Source organism: Peromyscus maniculatus, chromosome 13 (assembly GCF_049852395.1).
Source record: "Peromyscus maniculatus bairdii isolate BWxNUB_F1_BW_parent chromosome 13, HU_Pman_BW_mat_3.1, whole genome shotgun sequence".
NCBI classification, from domain to species: Eukaryota; Metazoa; Chordata; class Mammalia; order Rodentia; family Cricetidae; genus Peromyscus; species Peromyscus maniculatus.
The window spans coordinates 41,730,683-41,753,383 of NC_134864.1; the positions used below are offsets into that span (position 1 = coordinate 41,730,683).

The 22,701-nt window shown below is 44.6% G+C and overlaps 1 long non-coding RNA gene across 1 annotated transcript; it reads right to left on the reverse strand.

The window, feature by feature from the left end:
• Nucleotides 1-296: 296 nt before the first annotated feature.
• On the reverse strand, nucleotides 297-22,345 carry LOC121822064 (uncharacterized). The gene is made up of 3 exons (XR_006063028.2): nucleotides 22,244-22,345; nucleotides 14,508-14,636; nucleotides 297-619 (listed from the first exon to the last, which is right to left on the reverse strand). It is a non-coding gene; the product is annotated as an uncharacterized LOC121822064 (long non-coding RNA).
• Nucleotides 22,346-22,701: the final 356 nt, after the last annotated feature.

A 22,701-nucleotide genomic window follows, 5' to 3' on the forward strand; every position in this document is an offset into this window, starting at 1 on the left:
TACAAGTCTTTGCTCCCAGCTGCCATGGAGGCTGAGGCAGGAAGATTATGAATTCAAGGGCAGCCTGGGCTATGCAGTGATTTCAATGACAGTCAACCTAACTCAGTGAGACCCTATCTCAAAAAGTAAACATCTAGCTAAGAATATAGCATAGAGGTAGAGCAGTGGCTTACAATGTATGAACCTCTAAATTTTGTCTCTAGTAACATGCACATGCTCATTGGCGCGCACACACACACACACACACACACACACAGACACTGACATCTAAAACTTAGTGAAGAGTCCAGACAACTTTTATTTTTATTTAGGTGGATTATAACTATATATTTATATTATATTGGAAATTAATACTGAGAAAGGTTTTAGTATTTATCAGTTCATTTCAAAGGAAGTCTAATGTTACAAATTAACATGTGATGTTGACTTGTTACAAAAAACAACTACTTTCTTAAAGAATTTAGTGAGAAGTGTGACATTGTTCCACATTTTTCCAAATTGCTTTTATTTCAGCCTGATGGAAGACAGCTGGGTTCTCATTTCTGCTGCCTCTGTGTTCAATCTGCTGCAAGACCACATGACAGGCAGTGAGTCGAGTCTCTGGAAACTCTAGGGTAGCCTTAGAGAAAAATCAAAGTGAAAATGGCAAATAAAGGTTTAGGGTGGAAGTCATGCTGATTTCTGAGATACCCTGCTTGGACTGATGGCCACCTCTGGTGACTGTTGGCTTAGCCTCGTCCCATGGACTTCCCTTTAAGTTGGTAGGACCCTGACAAAACACAGTTCCCAGAGCCACTCTCTGGGAAGACAGAACCTGAGAGCGGTGGAGACGCCCAGATACAACCAGACTGTCTGGGAACCAAGGCTGTAATGGTATCCTGTCTTTAGGTGAGAGAAGATAGAGCCAGGTGAGCCAGTGAAAAGTCTGTAGTAGTGTGTAAACATCCAGAGCTTAAAAAATGGAGTCCCTTCCTGGTCTGTGTCAGTACCACCATGTTGGCGTGTGTGTCTATGGTGTGTGTTCAGTAAGTGTTTAATTGATTCATGAACATCACGTTCATGGTCACCGATGACTTACAGTGAAGGAAAGAATTAATACTGCCCCAAGGAGGAAGTTTGAAAGGACAGCCTAAGTCTAAGGAAACCAAACCACAGGGCTCCAGAAAGACTGCATTTGCCTCCCTGGAGACAGTCCCCAGCATGACAGACTTCTGCAGGCTGGAAAGCCCAGTGATGGTGGATGCCTCTAGCGGTCTGGGCAGAGGCAGTTCATCCTTCCCCCACCCCCATTAAAAACAAACGTGAAAGAAACATCTCTGAGCCCAGGATTGAGTCTCAACTTACAGTGGTCTTAAGAATTCGAGGGGCAGGGGTTGGAGGGGAATACAGCTGGAGGGATGGCTCAGAGGTTAAGAGCACTGGATGCTCTTCCGGAGGACCGAGGTTCAATTCCCAGCACCTACATGGCAGCTCACAACTGTCTGTAACTCCAGTTGCAGGGATTCTGGCATCCTCACACAGACATACATGCGGGCAAAGCACCAATGCACATAAAATAAAAATAAATAAATTATTTTAAAAAAAAAGAATTTGAGGGGGTGGTTGGAGTTTAAGCGATCACTCTCTCCATCTGCAGCCACATACAAATCATACCACAATGTCACCAGGTGACACCCTAACCTCTAGCCTCCTTCTGAGCATATGCAAGACTAGGAAGTCTTACTACTTCCCAAAAAATTCCCAGTCCGTGCGTGCGTGCGTGCGTGCGTTGCTACCAGTTGAACTCATGAATGCTAAGCAAGTATTCTACTACTTAGCTACATCTTCTGACCCTGAAGATTCCATTCTTGTAGCGATCCTGGGTAAGATACTAAGCAAGTGAAAATGTCATTCATGCACTGAATTGTCCTAGAACCTGGTTGATAACCAAGGCATAAAGCTCATCCCTCTTTCACGGCCACTGGGGCTATATCCTCACAACTCAATAACTCAAAACCCCTTCTGCGGGGTTCTTTTGGAATTCTCAACTTTTTCTAAAAGCAGTATTATCCTCAAATAATACAGCACATGCTAACACTGTGAGCTTCATTAAACATCTAGCCTTTCTTAGGCTTCTGTTTCCTCATCTAGGAAATGAGAAAGTTAAACTAAATGAGCTCTCACTGAAAGTGAACCTAACTAAGACCACCACCGTGATCCCATGATCACACTGGCTGGGTAAAGAGAAGGTTTTCCATGTTAGAAATCGCCCTAGCAAGGAACAGAGCTGGAACTATGAACAATGCATGTCTTTGCACTTCAGAGCTAGACCTCTGCCCACAGGGTCCACCTACACAGAGCAAGACCATAGATCTGAATTCACTTGGGAGCATGCCCATCCGTGGGGGGCAGGGAAGCACCTACCCAACAGCTGTCAGGGCCGAGGACAAGGTACCCAGAGAGAGTGCGTAAGTCAGGGCTGCAGAAAGCACCCCCACCCCCACATGGCTCTAGGTCTGTAAAGGGCTTGGCACAGCAGGTGGACATTTGAAGAAAACTTGGCCAGGTCCTTTCCCAGTGAGATTTGGAAAGATTTTTTTCCCAGGGTTTGGGAAAACACTGCACAGACCATAAGTGAGAGAGATAGAATGACAGCGCTGTATGGGATACGGATGCCTAAGAGGAAAAAAACAGGTGAAAACACAGGTTTATACTGGACTCGTGCCAATAATCCCAGCACTCGGGGGTGGAAGCTAAAGGATCTAGAGTTTGAGGCCAACCTGATCTGTATAGAAAGTTCTGGGTGAACCTGAGCTATACAGTAAACCCCTGTCTCAGAGAGAGAGAGAGAGAGAGAGAGAGAGAGAGAGAGAGAGAGAGAGAGAGAGAGAGAGAATGAAAATGAAAAAGAAAAAGAAAAAGAGGAAGAAGAAGGGAAAAGAAGAGGAGAAGGAGGAAAAATATTTACATATGCAAGATCATCCACCTCCAGGAAATGATAACTCTCTGCATGGATAGGATGAATAGGGCCCCAGGATGCTCATATCAAGAACCTGAGTCCTGTGCTGATACAGTACATGCAAAATAAGCAGGCTGGAGCCGTGGAGATGCTCTTGCTGAGAGTAGCTGTCTTCAGGTCCCTATCTACCCTGATTCACAGCTTTACTAGAATTAAAATTACTAGGATCTAAAAATGAACCTTTCGAAGCTAATTTTCCTCATCTATATAATGGGCATAATAACACTATCTACCTCCTAAGGCTCTTTGGAGAGTAAGGGGGGGGTGATTTTTAGAATATACTCAGTGAACCTTCAGTGTGCCTAATAGGTGCACAATAATGTGAGTATTGTGGGCAGGAATGGCAGCCATTGTTTCCTTAGACCCTCCTTTGCTTCCTCCAGCCCTCCAAGACAACTAGTGCCCACTCCTGAGATCAGGGAGTTTAGAAGGGATGATGGAAGACAGGAGGCAGAACAAAAAAATTATCCCTCCATAGAAAATTCATCCCTAATAAAACCAGACAACTTTTTTTCTTCTCTGTCCCCCCTACACCCAGCTAAGTTCTCGGCAAGGGGCCTGAAGCAAGACAGCCAGGGACCCCACAAGTCATGAGGACTTCACCCAGAGCTCCAGGAGCACCAGGAGGCTGACCTCATGGGTGACAGACCAGGCAAGCGTGGCAGAAGAACTCAAGTAGTTGATACTCTCAGCAGAGGGATGACAAAGGAATGTTCTGTGGTTGCTGTGCAAAGGGAAACCATGGTCAACTGAATGTCGAAAATAGGGTCAGCTAAAATGCAGTGTAGCCGTTAACATGGTTGTTTAGACTCCCTCTAACACAGACAATGTGCTGGTCTCTAGCTGAGTCCATCCGTGAGCGGAAAAGGAAACCTGCTTCCTGGTGCTGTTGCGCATTCATCAGGAAGTGAGCGTATTGCAGATAATTAACCAGTAAACAGTGTGGTGAGAGCCAGAAGAAACACAGCAATGTTTACCTGCTTAATTCTGTTGACCGTGTAGTTATTCCTGGACATTATCTCCTGGAAGAATCTTCCTGGACTGTTGACCAGCTCAGACATCCTCCTGGACCTCCCGCAACACAACACTAGCGCCTTGTGGCAATGAAATGCTTGGTTTACTGTGCCTCGCACTAGAGTCTAGTCCAGTCTAGTCCAGTAACTAGACCCGAGAGTCCAGACCCCTGGTTGAGGTAAAGGTGTGTGTGTGTGTGTGTGTGTGTGTGTGTACTTACTGTTAGGTCTCTAGGACTCAGCATGTGATTGGTCACTAACACATGCTTATTAGTTACCTGTTGAAGAACTCTGTGAGTTCTGGCTGTGAGACACATGTGTCTATTGTCACCCTGGTGAAGAAGCCCACTCCTGTTGGATTTGCTGGTTTGCCAGTGGAGAAATGATCATACACTTAAAATCATATTTAAAAAAAAAAAACCTAAATCTAATATATTTGTGATTGGTTGAGGCTATGGTGGGAGTATTCTTGCCTGGGGACAATTTAAGGACCACAAGTTTATATAAATTTCTTCAATTAGGAGTTTTTTTTTTAAATGACATCGAAGACTTGAGAAACCACACAAACATAAGCAGAATCTATTTGGGAAACAGAGATTGCTTTCTGGGCTGACATAGGTAGTTTGTAGGACTGGGAAAAAAAACTCTGGGGGTTAGAAAAGCTAGATCCGGAGCAGGTCTGGTTATCTGGGAGCAAGAGAAAAATCACTGAGCTTGGGAACCTCTCATCTTGATGATTCCTCTCCACGAAATTCTGGCAAAGAACACCCAGCTGGCATAGCGTGGAACTCAGCTCTGCCTCTTGCTTAGAAAAGAACAGGTCATCCTTGGTAAGACCATAATCACACTCCTGGGTAATTCTGCCACATGAAACTATAATAATGTCATTAGCAAACAGAGTGTTGTTCTGACGATAAGGCTTTACCAAATTGCCGGAATGCAAATGCTAGAACAGGTGGACCAAAGAGGCTATCAAGTCTCTTTTGGTGACCCTTATGAAGACTCATTTATAAATCCACCCCAGGCATTATTTTAATAAACACCAACTGGAATTAGGAGAACACAGTAAGTAACATAATTAATCCCTCTTTCTAGATGTTTAAGAGACACCATTCCAGAAGAACCAAGTCTTTGAAATTGTCCATTAGGACATCCTTCTGTGAGATGGTGGGAAAGCATGCTTTCATTTTTAGTGTGGTAGTAGTGAGCAAAGAGGCTGAGGCATGATGGGATACGCTGTTGGACTAACCAGCTTTGGGAGTAATGGGCATGTCTAATTTATGTACAGATGTGTTCAGGGCTGCAGGTGCACGTGTCGAGATAAGCATCTAGATGTGTGAATGTGCTGTAGGCAAGCTGCCCTCCTGTTGGAGCACCTGGGATTTGCCGACTTGGAAAAGACCTCCCCCTTGCAAGCAGCTGTCAGCAATGATGGATGCTTAGGTCTTGGGTAGGAGGAAAGTCTGAGTTCTGGGGACGTGCTGAGACTTAGTTCCATTGTCTTCCTCCTTGATTATTAGTGACTAGTGATGGAAATTCTTTCCAGGACATAGAAGCCAAGGTATCACAGAAGTGATAGAGGAGAACATGAGGAGCTTAGGGACATTTGGGTGATGCGGAGAAGAGAAGGGTATGATAAGGGCAGAGACCCAGTGGGGTGAGACCTGTCATGTCAGAAAAGACCTGTAGTGATTTTTCCTTCCAAACTACTGTTTGGACCAGAAGTTCTGTTCTCCATGTGTAATGCCAATCACAGAGCTCCTGATTTTCAGAGCTTGAGAGTCTTTTCACGGCTTTCCCAAACTCCCCTCTCTCGTTTACCTCTCCTTTCGTTTCCTGGGCTCTGGTTGCTCACTTGAAATCTCAAGATTGGCAAATAAGCCCTCAAAATGTCAAAGCCCACAAACACGCGGGTCCCCACGAGTGAAAATAACCACCAGCAATCCTTTACTATCGCAACCACACCGACAAACATTTCCACACACACAATCCTAGATGACTGTCATATCAACTCTATGGAATGGGGACTAAAAGAGTGTTTTTTTTTTTTCTTCAAAGAAAAGAAATCGGTCCTGGAGAAATCATGACGTGTGTTCAGAAATGATACAGCTAGGGGGAGCAAGGTGGAGGGGTGGATTCCAGTCTTTTTAATGCAAACTCAAGCTCTTTCCATGATAGCACACTGGCTGAACTTTGCTCTACACTGCTCAGCAGAAGGAAGCATGGTTGTCCTGGATCAACGGGGGTGGGGAGGGGGAGTGGGGGAAGTGGGGGGGAGGGGGAGGAAACTGCAATGATAGAAGCCCCCTTGAACCCTCCCCCAGCAATATATTAGTTCCTTTTTGTTACTGTGATAAAATACCATGATCAAAGCAACTTTGAGGAAGAAGTGTTTATTTCGGCTCATGGTTCCAGAGGAACATCTGTGATGGTTATTCTGGGTTGTCAGCTTGACTACATCTGAATGAACCAAAAATACAAGTCACTGGACACGTCTGTGAGGGATGATTTTTTAGTTAATTAGATCATTTGAGGTGAGAAGACCCATCCTAAATCTAGGCCACACCTTCTGGTAAAGGATATATATATCTATATATCTATATATATACACATTTATTATAAATATATATATGGTAAGGAAAAAAAAAGCTTTTGCCTTTGCCTGCTTGCCCTCAATCTCAACTCACTGACACTAGAGCCTACTTCTCCAGGACTTTGACATACACTGAAGAACAGCTGAGACATCCAGCTTTGTGTACTGAACAACCACTGGACTGCTGGACTTTCCAATAGGAGACAGCTATTGTTGGGAGTAGCTGGACCCCAGCCCATAAGTTGCTCAAATAAATTCTCTTTTTAGAGACAGAGATCCGTTCTATCAGTTTTGTTCCTCTAGAGAACCCTGACTAATACAGTCTCCATAAAGGCAAGAAAGGCATGGTGGAAGGCCGTCAGAGCAGGAAGCTGGGCCATCACAATTTTAACACAGGAAACGGAGACGGTACACAGGAAGTGGGGTGAGGCTATAAAGACGAAAAGCCCACCCCCAGTGACATACTTCCTCCAGCATGTTTCCACATCCTAAAAGTACCTTCCCAAACAGCATCACCAACTGAGGGCCGTGTGTTCAAATACCTGAGCCTTGGGAGACTGTTTTCATTCAAACCACCACTGACAGGGAGATACTTACTCTCTGATCCATTCATCCCAAAAGGATGAAAAGCTTGCCTCACTATCTTTACCATGGACCACTTGTAGACTGGGTAGAGTGTGGCCTACCTACAACTCCAAGGACTGACTCCAAATGATCAAAACCAATCAGACACTCCCATCAGTTTACCATAAGAATTTTTCCAAGAACCAAGAAAAACCCTAATTTAACCCAGTCACCCCAAGACATTCCCCTGGAAAATGTAGTAATGGGATCAAGTCACACCAATGAGAATGAAGTCTATGTCAAGGGCCAACTTCACAGACTGTGACTGGTACCATCACACATAGCTCTGAAGTTAGTAGGGCCATATAATATAATATTTTGGTTTTAACTTATTGAAACCCTTCATGTTCTTAAAATAAGAAGCCCCTCCAAAATTAAATAGCCCATCTTGTAGAAAATGATGGTTTGTCTTGAGGGTAGATAAGAACAAAGAGGCATGTAACTATGGTTGTTTATATAAGCCATCTTGCCTCTGTAAGAAAAGCCAACTGTGTCCCAAACCCAATGCCCAGAGAAGAGCAGAGCTCCAAGAACCAGTGAGCTGGAGTCCCCATGAAGCCTCTCCTAAAGACAAACAAGCAGTTGGACTTCCATGGGTTTGTTTGGTTGGTTGTTGTTGGGTTTTTTGTTTGCTTGTGTTAGGGTCTACAGATCACCTCACAAAGACCACCACTCACATATGCAAAAGCAAGAGCGTTTATTTCTCAAGAGAAGAATTCCTACATGCAGAGGTCAGCCACACAACAAAATGGTGATGACCCCCAGAGAAGGGCCCAGGCTCCTTTTACAGATGGGATTAGGTCATCCTAAACATGATTGGCCACGTGAGCAGCAGCCACATTAATTTGTTTCTGATTGGCTGGGGCTGCAAGTGCTGAATCATGCCTGGTATGCAATATCTCCCCATCTGCCTTATCAGAAACCAAAACCGACACAGAAACTGAGAACTTAAAAGAAACTGAAACTTAACTGAAGCTCAGGCCTCGTAGGGGCTGGGGCCAGGAGAAGCCCACCATGGTACTCTTGTGGACTCTCATTGGTTCATAGTTTGTTTTGAGATCCCGTGTCACTCTTGCTCAGGCTCCCCTCAAAACTCTTAGCAATCCTGTCGCAGTCCCCCACATACTAGGATTGCAGATATGAGCTGCCATCCCTGGCTCAGTTGGACTTCTCCATTCGAATAAGCTATAAGATCCATCATGCTTGTTTAAACAAATTTCAGGAAAATGCTTTATGAGCTAAAACTGAGCACATCCTAACTAATTAAATGGCACAGGCTAAGGCCAGTTCTCAACTCAATGACTTGGAAAATTGATTCCGCATCTATAAGGCAGGAAGGTGTGACTTTGGCACCTTCTCCTCATATTCTACACTCCACCTTCTCTATGGATCTGTCCTGCCCATCAATGCCAGCACCTACAGACATCCTCTCCTCAGCCTTCTTAGTAGCAACTTAAGCAAATAAATGGTCTCAGTCTGTAGACCAGGCTACCCTGGGACTCACTATGTGGACGTGGCTGGCCTCAAGTCCTAGTCTTACAGGCATGTAATTCCAGCACACCTGGACTCAACATCCTTTTCTTTTTTCTTTTTCTTTTTTTTTTTTTTAAGCATTTGGCCATGCTCTATCCTAAGCTGGATTGAGTCATTCATGTGCCTTGTAGAGTCTTCTCCTTTGTATAACAAACTGTCCACATGTCTTGGGATGGGTGGGCTCATGGAAGGCCCATAGCAATGCAAAGACTCATCTTCCCACTTCCAGCTCTCTCCACAGCATAAATGATTCACTCTTTAGCCCCATTTAAATTGAAGAAGGTACCTAGCCCTCCTTTCTAGTTGCAAAGAGTTTGTTGCATAAAGGTCTCCCACCTCCTTTGAGATGCCATTGGATAGTTACAAATGTTGGAATCTGCCCCATATCTTGATAACGTAATGATAAAAATTGCTTTTACTGTGTTTAAGACTTAATCGTGGTACTAGAGAGATGGATCAGGAGTAAGAGCAGAAGACCTAAGTTTGTTTCCCAGCACATGGTGATTCACAACCATCCATAACTGCCACTCCAGGGATCCAATGCCCTCTTCTGACTTCTTCAAGTAGTGTGTGTATGCATGTGGTACACACATGGGTGCAGAGAAAACACTCGCAAACATAAAAAGTAAAATATGTCAATTTAAATTTTTTTAATTAAATTAAAATTTAAAAGACAATCATTTTATATTCTGATATTAAGTGGTCTGAATTCACATTCTAAATTCTTCTGCTTTACTTCCTGTATGATCGCAGGCAAGTTTTCAATGTCTTTATAACTCGGTTTTCTCCTTAGTGGAATAAAATGGTAGCTTCCCTAGTAAGGAAGAAGCAAGTTGATGAATAGAAAGCCTGTGAAAAGATCCCTTGCACATAGCAAACACTTAACAAAAGCCAGCTTTCATTGCTATTAATATCATTATTATACTCTCCCAGCAATATTAGGGATTATCAAGGATTTGCTCCTGGTTGTTAAGTAGAAATTTTGCTTTGGGGCTTGTATACTTTGCCATCTTCCAAAAGCCCCTGCATGACGGGGACCATGCCATAACTGATTTATGCATTCTATGTTGCCTAGGATGGGTCTCTGAATTAAGTGAGTCCTCAACAAAGAACTCTTGAGTCAGACTCACCTGCACCTCTTCTAACAACTAGCATGCAGGAATGGCCCCTCCATCAGGTTCAAGAAAGCCCAACTTTCTGATTGGCAAGACTAAATAATTCAGTTTTAAAAGTTGCCCAGAATGCATAGGACCTGCCGTCATCCCTAAATGGGATACTTACATCAAGTCTTCCCCTCCAAGCTTAGGGATCGATGCAGATTAGGGGGCAGAAAGATTGTAAGAGCCAGAGGTGGGAAACTCCAGGAAACAGCATCTTTGAGACACACCAGGGTTGATACGTATATGTGCTAGGAGAGATTGTGACAGTATGCACAAGACCTACACAAATTCAAGCCAGACAAAAGCCTAGCAGGGAGAAGGAACCATGAGAATCAAGTCCTATCCCAAGCAAGAAGCAATCTGTTACTGAGAGCTGCTGGGAGAGAGAAAATCCATTTCCCCAGTAGAGTGACACCAAGCAAATCAACCATATTCCAGGTCAGGCCTCATGCTCAGAAGTAGTTGACTGCAAAACTGACTCCATGTTTTGTTCTGTTCTGTTAATGTGTATGTAGTTTATTTTGTTGTGGTTTGAGTTTTTTGTGTCTCTTCAGTTTAGTTTTGTTTTGTTTTGTTTCATTTGAGGGAGGTTTGTTTTTGGAAGGGGAAGAAAGAACATGAAGTTGGGTGGATGGGGAGGGAGTCCGAGAGGACTTGAGAAAGGGGAAGGAATATGATAAGAATATATATATATATATGTACATATATATATATAGTATAAGATTCTCAAAGAATAAATACATTAAATTTTAAAAAACTGTCCATGACTCAGTGGTTAGCATGGACCAGGCCCTGGGTTAAATCCTAGAAACACACACACACACACACACACACACACACACACACACAGAAGCATATGCACCCCCACAAGATTTGAACAGTTAAGGGAAAATCCCAGGCACTCCCTGAAGTGGGGGGCATGAGGGCAAGTTACTTGCTCTTTGTACCAACTAAAAACAGGACCAGAAAGAACAGGGCTCACCTAAGCTGGAGCAGGTTGTGTTAGAGATCGAGAACTCCCTCTTCTCTAGACTGAAGCATTGGGAAAGTTTCAAAGACAGTTAAGGGTTTTCTTTTCTGGAGATGTGCAGAAAATGTGGAGTCCTGGCATGGATGACATCAAGTAAAGAAACAGACATCCTCCTGTGCAAGCTTGACATTGGAAACTGGGACCAGAGAGCCGAAGGTCAGTGCCTAAGACCCAGTACCTAGACCTGGAGCATCATCCAGATAGCAGAAGCTGTGACTGGGACCACTTCTTCCTCCATGACACAGCAGGAGGGAAGGCTGGGGTGAGACTGGAAGGACCTGAGGATGTCATTTCCCTGCTGCAGCCTAAACCCTTGGGGAGGAAGGTGTGATGGAAACCCCAGCTTTGTCAGGATGATTCAGTCTCTTCTCTTCACTCACCTTCTCGGCCTCAACACTCTGAGCACAGCCATTTCTAGGAAAATGAGCCAAAGGCCGCTTGAGAGATGCCTTCGGATTGCGTACCCAGGAGAGTACTGGGAGTCTTGTCAAGCAGGTTTCCCAAACTTTCTTTCCTCCCAAGGATCGAGTGTCTCCAAGTAGCCAGACACCATTCCGTCTAAGCAGGAAGTTCCCTAACTCTGACCCCAACCTTTCCCTCCTTTTCCTGTTTTATTTACCCTTTGACCCGAATGTAACATAAATATTTAACCTCATTTATTACCTGAAAATTATTAGTGTTTGTCTGTTTAGCAACAATTAATTTAAAAAAAAAAAAAAAAAAAAAAAAGATAGGGCCAAACCAACATACTTGAATTTTTCCACTTGAAGTAATCTGTTTTGGTATTTAACTCAGATGGTTGACCTTTATTCCTCTAGCATCCCACAGATCTCCCATCCCTCATGCTTCTGGTCCTTCCTCCTGCATATCTCTTCATTTTCGAAGCCTATTTCAGAATAGGCCGTTTCTCCTCCTGGGAAACACTTCTCTGGTGCCCCGCCCACCTCCTGGTGCCCCGCCCACCTTCTGGTGCCCCGCCCACCTTTTCAGGTTGCACAGCTGCCACCTTCTCTGTGTTTCAAGAGAACTTTGGGGGTATTTGTATTTATCATGGCATAGGTCCCGGGGATCAAACTCAGGTCCTCATGCTTGTGTGGCAGGTGTTTTTACCCGCGGAGCCATCTCACCTGACCCAACGTTTTTGTTTGTTTGTTTGTTTGTTTGTTTGTTTGTTTGTTTTTAAAGAGAAACTTCATCCCCCGAGAGGAGTTAAGACCTCAGACACAGAAGCACGGAGCGAACATCTCACACTCAGACCTAACAGCTGCTGTGGATTCTGGCTGAGGGCAAGAGTTGATGTGTCAGCTAAACCCTGTGCCCGGGAGGCATGTGCAAGGTTGCAGGCTGAGGTTCCCGGGCAGTGACGGGAAGCAGAAGCCGGCGTGTCCCGTCTTTCTGCCTTGGCACACGGTCTGCCTCTCCGGCAGGCGTTGGTTCTAGAACTGTCTGGACGATCCCCTACTGAGCTAGACTGGCTGACCCTGAGGCTAAAAGTAGCCTCTAGCTTAGGACATGGGACCCGACTTATCCTTTTAACACATAACTTAGGACACGGGACCTGACTTATCCTTTTAACACACAAGTCAGACCACATTACTACTTCGTTCTCAATGCTTCTGTGGTCTCCCCCGTCACCAGGATACGATCTAGGGCCTGACTGGATAGACCGAACCACCTACAAGTTCCCTGCACTATGTTCCTACCTGTCCTCCTTGCTTTGCTCAAATATAACAAAAAAAAATAAAATAAAATAAAATTTTTTTAAAAAGCTTTCTCTCACTGGTTTGCTGCTGCAATTCTTTTTCCAAAAGGAATCCACTCCTCTGGGCAAAGGCATGGACCTGCTCCCTCCTGCCATCCAAGTCTCTACTACGATGTTGCCTCTTGAGAGACATCTCCCAGGATCTCTTACCTAAGACAAGCCCAGCCTCCCTCCCTCCCTCACTCCACTCTATCTACCTCCATCCCACTATCTCTAACCTTACATGTTACCTATCTTCTCATCCTTTTGTTTGGCTCTGGCTGCCTTTGCTTGTAGCGTGTCCCCTGACTACAGGAACTATATTTTGTTCACTCTTACACATTAAAGGGCCTGGCACATAGTAAGTAGCCAGGATACAATTTTTGAGGGGAGGATGAATTGAGGACATCTAAGCCCCTCGTGCTCAGGAGGATCCTGGGGCCCAGAGCAGGAAGATCCTGCTCAAGGTGACACTTGGCTGTTGTGGAATATTATTTTAAGTTGTATTACTTTTGTTGGTGCTGCTTTTGTTGAACTCTGTGAAGCTGTGTTACTTTGCCTCTCTAAAAAACACCTGAGGGTCTAATAAAGAACTGACCAATAGCAAGGCAGGATAGTATGTGGAGTGAGTAGAAAATTTCTTAATAAAGAAAAATGAAAAAAAGAAAAGAAGAAGAAACCAGGTCAGGATGACCAGAGGCTAAGAGTGACCAGCCATGGACACAGAAAATGGGACACTTTAAGCTAGTTTGGCGGACCTAACTTAAGCAGGGTTGGAAGATGGAAAAAGTCTTCAATAACGCAAGACAGTAGGGACCGCAGTATAAGTGAGTAAAAGATGGCAAAATGTTAGAATCCTGCAGAGAGAGGAAAATCCTGCAAGGAGGTAGGTTATTCCTTTACGTAAGACCCATTCCCCTCATCCAGCACTTGGATGTTACGTGCCTTCTAGTGTTCTGGTGTTAGGTTAAGGACAAGGGCATGAATAGGTTGACCTGGGAGACATCTCACAAACCTGAAAAGCCTCAGCATGTATCACTAGCCCTCAAAGGACCTCTTTCCAGAATAGGCTTGTCATTCAGTAAGATGCTGAACATGGAGGGCTCCAGCAAAGAGCTCAAACTAAGAAGAACCAAAGACTAGTCACACCAGCTTCGGCTTCTTCTGTCCTCTGTTTCAGGGGCCTGGGTAATCGTCATGCCCAGCGCATTGAATCATGTGGGGCTATCTGAGCCCTCCACGGCCCATCGTATCTATCACCCTGCCCCCTGAAGGAATAAGCAGGACTTCCTTTGTCCCAAGCAAATGTGGGTCATGCTTGGAGATTCCTATCACAGCTCATTCCACAGCCTCTGAATTCAGTCATCAGCAGACCTTTCCCATCATCAGTGTCCTTCTTGGGTCTGACCTTGTTGCATATTTTTAAGTTTATTTCTTTTTTCTTTTTTCTCCGTACTGGTGATTGAATGTGGAGCGTCAGCAGTGCTACTTGGGTTCTTTCAGAATGAGGGGAGGTGTGAAGGAATTGGAGGGAGACTATGATCAGAATATGTTGTATAAAAATAAGTTTATTTTCAGTAAAAAAAAAAATTTGATCTCATTTCATCACCTTGAATAATTTCCTAGATATCTGAGCCCCCTTTAGTATCCTTTAGTAATGAATTCATTTAAAAATGAGGCTGATGATGTGACTCAGTGGCAGACCTCTTTGTTATCATGCCCAAGACCTTGGGTTTCATGTCCAGTACTGCCAATAAATAATTACTCATTCAGCATATCATTCATGGTATCCAGCCCACAAAAATTTATACTTACTTTAGGATGATGTACAAAACAGAAGGTCAGGGAAGAATGGTGGGTCCAGAAACAGACCACGGCTGGGAATCCCAGCTCTGACAGTTGACAATCAAAGGGAAATCCTCTTTGTTATCTCAGGCTTCCCATCTGTAAAATGAGATGAACAGGTCATGTTCTTTCTGTCTTGTTGTTGTGAGGCTCTGTAAAAAATATAAACGAATAGGAGCATTCTGCACTGTAAAATTCCATAGAAACATAAGTCAGATGCAATACAGTGTGGTGGGAAAACACTGAACTCAAAGTGACAGGTTGAGCAGGGGGACCAAGGGCAGACAGAGTCTACCACTTGCTTTCCGTGGGACTTTGAACAAGTCACGTAACTTTAATTTCCTTGTCTATACAACAGGCTTGTTGTGCAAACCGAGATATCACACATAAAAGCATCAATCATTGGCTCCTGGTTCCAAGCAAAGCCTCATCTGTATCCATTCACTGATCTGCATCAGATGAGGGGAGAGCAAAGAAGACCATGAACCAAAAAGCGACTGCATTATCAGGGAGCCTCTTGGTCGGAGCAGGCTTGAAGGGTTTGCCAGGCATCATGAGAAACGAGAGTGGAGAGGCTGGGAAAGAAGAAAGGGGGCATGACAGAGTAAGGAGTCTGGGCTCCAGGGAGGCATTTATGGCTACTAATGATTTCAGAGCCAAAAAATGATACATGAATTGTCCCCTGTGGCTCAGGAGTATGGAAACCTACAGAATGCTTGGATTCTCTGCTCCAGGGACAGAGGTTAACTGGAAGGAATGGACTGTGTGTGATAGAAGGTCAAAGCTTAGTTAGCAACCCCATAGGTAAAGCCAGAGCTCAGCACAAACTCTGTCTAGATTTCTAGATCTTTGCCTTTGTATCAGTCAACTATAGGTACAAAACAAATTGTGTCAATACTTGGCAACTTAAACCAAAAGACAAATATTTATTATCTCAAGAATAGAAATTGGAAAGTGCCCTGGCTGGCTAGTTTGGACTCTGGGTCTCTCACAAAGTTGCATTGAAGGTCCTGGGTACTGCTGCAATATCTGAGGGTCTGACATGGTATACTTACACAATGCATGCTCATATGACTCTGGGAATGATTATAATTGGCTTTTTTTAATCTTCTGGTTCTTTGATCTTTTGGGGGCCCACTACCAAGCTCCCAAATAAATACACAGAGGCTTATTCTTTCTTATGATTGCCTGGCCCTTGCTTGGCTTATTTCTAGCCAGCTTTTCTTAACTTAAGTTATCGCATCTAGCTTTTGCCTCTGGGCTTTTATCTTTATCCTATATACCTTTCTTTACTGCTTACTCCATGGCTTGCTATGCAGCTGGGTGGCTGGCCCCTGGAGTCATCCTCTCCTTGTCTTTTGTCCCTTGTTCCCTCTTCCCAGATTTCTCCTCCTATTTATTTTCTCTGCCTGCCAGCCCTGCCTATTTCCCTCTCCTGCCTCGCTATTGGCTGTTCAGCTCTTCAGTAGACCAATCAGGAGTTTTAGGCAGGCAAGGCTACACAGCTTCACAGAGTTAAGCAAATGCAACATAAAATAATGCAGCACCTCTTGTCCTCATTAAACAAACATTCCACAGCATAAACAAATGTAACACATCTTAAAATAATATTCCACAACAGACGATGATGATGACCAAGAGTTGGGGACCTCAGCTCCTCCTGTGGATCCCCACCATGGTGCATAGTGAGACATGGCACCTTGTGTGCACACAGAGTATTCAACAGATAACAGGAGAAAAACTGCAATGTCCCAGTCTCAAAAGACATACGCTACCACTCTCTCATGCTCTCCCACTCACACTAACTATGGTACAGCTATTGCCTCTGAATTAAACATTCCTTCCGGCAGAGAGAATGGAGAAACACAAGATTCTGGAAGCTCATATAACCTACAAGACTCACAAGCCCACACACACACCCCTGCCAGATTATAAAAAGCAGTAAATAATTGCTAGGGGAGAGGAAACTCTCCAGTAGAGTTCTTCACAAGCTCCACCAGGGCCGTCTTGGAGTCTGGTTACCATGGCAGAGAGACTGTTAGAGCGGAAGGATTACCACTGGTTCAAAGCCAGCCTGGGCTACAGAGTGAGACTTCATTCTCCTCCCAGAATCTCCAGAATGAACAATCCCTCCTGAAATCTTAATTTTAGACTCCTTTCATTTCTGACTTGTAGAACACTAAGAAGATAATTTGTAGTGATTTGTTACAGCTGCAAAAGGAACCTAATACACTCTCAAGGGCTCCTAACTGACACTTGGAGCTTGGGAGAAAGACTGGATGGAGAAAGAAAATATGAAAGCAGGGATGAAGGAAAAGGAGCACCTGAATGAACTGCCTCAGAGACAACCCACCTTCTTGCAAGACCGAGTGACGGCCCTAACTCTCTGGACTCTGGAGCTATCTGGGGGCAAAGAATGACTTCACAATCCAAATGCAGATGAAGACATGAAGCAGAGGGGAGCCGGGGAGTTTGGCGGTTAGTGGCAGGTCTACAGACTTGACAATAAGTAAAACCACGGAACGTGCGTGCGTGTGTGTGTGTGTGTGTGTGTGTGTGTGAGAGAGAGAGAGAGAGAGAGAGAGAGAGAGAGAGAGAGAGAGAGAGCAGAAAAAGACATCTCTGGAAACTGGAGAGGCTGAGAAGAGGGGTGGGGAAGAGGCCTTGCTTCCAAAAGCTTATGAAGAAGATGCTCAGAGTCACCAGGCAGAAAATGTTCCCACATCCCAAGCTCTGCCTCTGGCTGGTTGTGCCTGAGTCGCCATAGCTTTGCATTCTTCCACTTCTCCAGCAAGGCAGGAGAATGTGATGAGAGTGATCTCGAAGCATAAGAATAAAGGAGGAGAGAGCCATACGCGTTTCTAAGAATCTCAGCTTGCTCACTCCCCCAAATGACTCAGTGACAGCTCTCCAGGCCTCAATGTCTCCCTTTGCCAAGCAATGTTGTTATGAGGATCCTATAGGTACATGCGTATCGTATATACTACACCACAGGCATAGAGCAAATAAATGATAAATGTTAGCTGCTTGTATTTCATCTAGAAGGCATTTTCTGAGTGATTACTCTATATAAGGTAATGTAGATGTTAGATAGCTAAGACAGTCTCAGATCTTAATGAGCTTAAGGGCTATCGGAAGACACAAATGGATTTTCCGGGACATCTTTGTCAGGCAGGAAAAACTACAGGGCTCTCTGATCAGTAAACTAAAGGTTACTGCTGAAGCAAGATGTACTTCACCCATGTGGCCACTTTGTGAGTGCTAGCTAGATCTAAGGGAGATAATCAAGAGGAGCCTGGCCTTTCCTTTCCTACACCACAATGCTCCCAGCCATAAGAGAACAATTGTTCTTAACTGATATTAAAATTTCTGCAAAATGGGACCTGAGAGATGGCTCAGCAGGAAAGGACACCTGCCACCAAGCCTGGTAACTTAGGTTTGACCCCTTGGATCCACATGGTAGGAGAGGACCAACTTCAGGAAGCTAGCCTCTAATCTCAGTATAAATACCATGGTACATGTGTACCTATGGTGCCTATGCATATACACACATACATACAAATTAAGAAATAAATATGGTAAGATTGTTAAGATGTCTGCAAAACAATCCCCATAGAAATAGCTGTATGGATGTCTCTTTGTTCTTATTATGAAGAACTCAACCTACGGAATTCTGAAGTTCTTTATTCCAGCCCTCCTCCGCACACTGGCAAATAGCCTTAGGTGTGTGTCTCTGATGTACGATCACAAAAGTGACATGACATTTCTCACTTGCAGGATTACTGTGAAGTTGACAACTATTACAGCGTGTGCTGGTGCCTGGTAAGCTCTCAAGAAAATAGTTATGGGTGCATTCTCCTGCAGAGAGAAGACCTCACACCAGAGGGAAGTTAAGTGACCTTGAAGAACCTCTCTGTTTCTCCCCAACTTTTGTGTCCTATCATCTGACACTACTCTGGAGTGATGATAATGGTGGCAGGTGTGACTGACTGAATAAGTTAGAGGAGCAGTTCCTGGTCCAGGAGAAGTGTATAGATCATCTGATCTATACATGGCAACCTTCAGGCAGCTTCTCAGGGACCCCACTCTGGTTCCCCAAAGACAGTGCTTCCATTTCCAGTTCTTACTGACCTGGAATCAAAGTCTATCTACAGCTCATCTTTGAGTGGGTCAAGAAGGCACATATGCCCCATCCATCAATACAGTCACATGGTTTCCCAGAAGAACAACAGTAACAGAAGCGTCATCTGTGTATGCTCATCCTGCACTGGAGCTGTGCTGAGAGGCGCTCTTAAGGAGTTGGTATCACTATTCTGCCCACTTGCTGGATAAGTAAGTAAACTGAGACTTAGAACAATAAAGTAGCTGTAAGTTTTACGAAGAATCGGGGTCTGAATACAATGATCTCAGTGAAGACCCAGCTCTTCTCTCCAGGCCTTGGAGGCACACTGCCTCGGAAGACTTTGAGACTCCATATCTCGGCAGGTCCACCCAGACTACAGTTGGCCCTGCAGAACCCTGACTCTTCCTTCATTTTTTCAGTCCCTTTTTCATGTTCCCTCAAGGCCTCTGAGTAGCTCCCCTGAATCAGCATTGGGGAGAAGCATGCTTCAAGCAAGCGCTTCCCAGAGTCTCCACACCATCCCTGGGGAAGGGCTTCTGGGAAGAGAACAATAAGCCTTTAAACCTCTCTCAGACCCTCCTGGGTAGGGAATTCAAACAGGACAGAAGAGGGGGGGCCACAGGGAACTGTGTATTTCTCCTCTGCTGAGCCAGTTTAGAGTCCAAAGGACCAGAGCCCAACAACTTACAACTGACCAGAAGCCGTCCCTCCAGCTCTACCAACCAGTTAATGACGAGGGCAAATCAGGAGGCAGGGAGGAGCTCAAACTTCTTTGTGATGGTGCAATTTTCTTTTGCTCTCTTCTCCATTCCCTCCCTTCCTGTCTCTGCTCCTTTCCTTCCTCTTCTAGTTCTGGGCAACATGTTCCCAAAGGAAGGGATGGGTTAACAGAGTGCACTGGGCACATGATCTGTGTGCTGCAGAGACCTTCCCAGAGCGAAAGGGTGGAACTTGCGTCTTCACACACAATCATTGTCCATGTATCAGTACCCTCAAAAAAATGAGAACAAATGGCCTGGACCTTTCTCTGTTGAATGGTAATCTTTAAAAGTCCTGTTTCTCTCCTTGAGCAGAGAATGCATATTCATGTACATAGGCACAAAGAAGACACTGAAAAGTTCCCATTGTCAGTGCTGGAGAGATTTTCAGTGGTAAGGAGAACTTCCTCCTCTTAAAGATGACTGGAATTCAGTTTCCAGTTTCTCTGTTTAAGTGACTCACATCTGTGACTCCAACTTCAGGAGATCTGATGCCCCTTTATAGACTTGATAGGAAAGCATACAGATGTTACAACACACACACACACACACACACACACACACACACACACACACACACACACACACAAATAAAAATAAATCCTAAAAATAAAATGTCATCCATTATCTTAACAATTATCACATACTATGGGTATTAGGTGAGAATTAAACTCTTGTTATTTCCAAAGGCTATATCTCAAGGTCTTTGCGAACACCCACATTTGAGGACATGGATAAAACCAGAGACAATCCCAAGAATATTTGCAAAGAGTTTTGTTGTTGTTTGTTTGTTTGTTTGTTTGTTTGTTTTGTTTTGTTGATGCAGATTTTATACTATAGCTCAAGCTGGCCTGAGACTCACTATGTGGCCCAAACAGGCCTCAAACAGCATACGTCAGCCTTCCTCCCAAGCAGAACTACAGGTGTGAGCCATGCCCAGGTTTATAAAGAGATTCTTGACCCTAAATCTAATCTCCATCAGCATAGGCTTAAGGGAAGGATGGCCAAAGTGAGACCAAGGGATGGGTGAGGTGCCATCCACATCAGAGAAGAAGACGCGGAGACAAGGGTCCTATAGGGCTTTGTTATAGCCTTATCTGAAGAGGGGTTAAAGATGTGACAGACAAGAGAATGCTTTGAAGGGTCAGCAGAGGACTGACCGAGTTGGGTTGGCCAAAAGAGGGAGGCACGGAGAAGCCAACAGAAAGCCTGCCTCTCTAGGTGAGCCCTCCCGCTTGACCACGCCCATGGGCTGGGACAGCTTCTCTTTGGTCCCCTCAGCCTTTGCCTGGAGTAGTGTGTTCTTAGAATAAGAGCTGAAATCCACAAGTCCCCAGACAAGTTAGCCAAGAAAGAGGAGAGGACACTTGCCTGGGCAGTGCAGGAACATTTGGTTCTGTAGTAGGAGTCCTAGCATGCAAACAGGAAGAGCTCACTATAATTGGAAACCCGTAGCCAGCCTGCCTCCTCCTCTTTGTCCCTCAGCCGACACCACTTAATTCTGGTCAAGACCTCTGGCCACTGGCATCAAAACACCAGAGGATGTGTCTTGAACAGAAAGATATGGGTGCCACCATTCCAGGCCAGGCCAAGAGCTCTGAGCAACTGTTAGACTCCAAAGAGACACGTAATGCCAGTCCCTTTCCCTGTTCTCCAGGACTCGGTCAGTAGCCAAATGTCTTTCTTCCCCTCCTCTCTGCATGACCCAGAGCGAGCCATGCTCCACTCTGTTAAGTCTTCCATCTCTCCTGCCCTGGACTGACTCAAGCCCTGCCAGACTTCAAAGCCCAAAACCTTTGCTTGCCGCAGTCCCGGGGCGTTGGTGGAGTCCCCTCTTGAACTGGAGTTGGAGTGCCGAAGGCACGACTTACTTTTCCCTGATGATGCTTAAGTTCTTGTGGCTCTTTCCTCGTATTCTATCTCCAAGAGGAGAAAGGGTGTGATGAGAGCCGTCTGGAAGCCTAAGAAGAAGTGGGGGAGGGGCAGCGAGGGAGTCACACACTTCTCTAAGACTTTCGCCTTGTTCGTTTTTCCAATGGCCTAGTGGGGAATTTAATTAAGAGCCATCAGTCAAATTTTGGATGGATGTTGGAATTCTCCAACAATCCTCCGGGACTTGAGGAGGGTTTGGAAATACAAAGTCAGTAATTATATAATCATTCAAAATAGAAAAACTAGAAACACGAAAATGACCTCTAACTCCGTCTTGGCTTCCTGTCATTGGCACGGATGAGCAACTGACACACCCTTCCCATCTGCCTCGGTATCTTGCTTCCCAAGTTCAAGTGTGTGTACATCTCATCTCCACGGAAACCAGAAGATGCCCGGACTCCAGGAAGATGTGCCAGAGTCAACAAACAAATTATAGGATACCCAGTTTGGTTTGAAGTTTGAGAAAAACAACAAATAATTTTTATGTAAGTATGTCGCAAATACTGAATGAGACAGGTGTATACTAAAATCTGTTGTTTGTCTAGGTCTCAAATTTAGCGAGGCATCCTAAGTTATATCTGGCTCTCCTATGCCTAAAGCATCTAGCTCTAGGCACCTTACAAAGGTCCATCTCACTTAGACCCACAAAGATGGACGCTTTCCTCATGAACATAACCTTGAGCTGGTGAATCTTCCCTGTTTCCAGCATCATCTGAAATTTACCCCAGCTATGGATCTAAGGAACAAAGGACTCTTTTCAGATCTCCAACCATCTGCCTGGCTGCAAATCTCACTCAGGAATGTGGTCCATGACTCAAAGGATAAAGAAGAAGAGATGCTCCAACCCACAAAATGTCAATGGCCTTTGGCATCCCAAATGGTTATTATCTTACCCATTCTAAATTCTTCCTTTGCTGCAGTCCTAGGAGAGGAAGTTTGGGTTAAGGAAGGGATGACACTCTTGGCTCATCTCAGAAGTTTAATTCCCAGGTGCTAGAAAAGAAAATCAAAGAAAAGTTGTTTTTTTTTTTTTCTGGTTTCTAGGATGTAGCATGCTTTTTTGTCAGCAGCCAGCTCACAAATAATGACTTGGAGACTTCTTATTATAAAAGCTTGGCCATTAGCTTAGGCTAGTCCCACCAGCTCTTATAACTTAAATTAACCTGCTTATACTAATCTATGTTCTACCATGTGGCTCAGCTGCCTCTACTCTGTACCATATATCCAAGCTCTTCAGTGTCTCCCTGGCAGCTCCTTTGTGCCTTCCCTCTCTGTTCCTCTCTTTCCCAGGAAGTCCCGCCTATTCTCTCCTGCCTGGCTGTTGGCCATTCAGCTCTTTATTAAACCAATC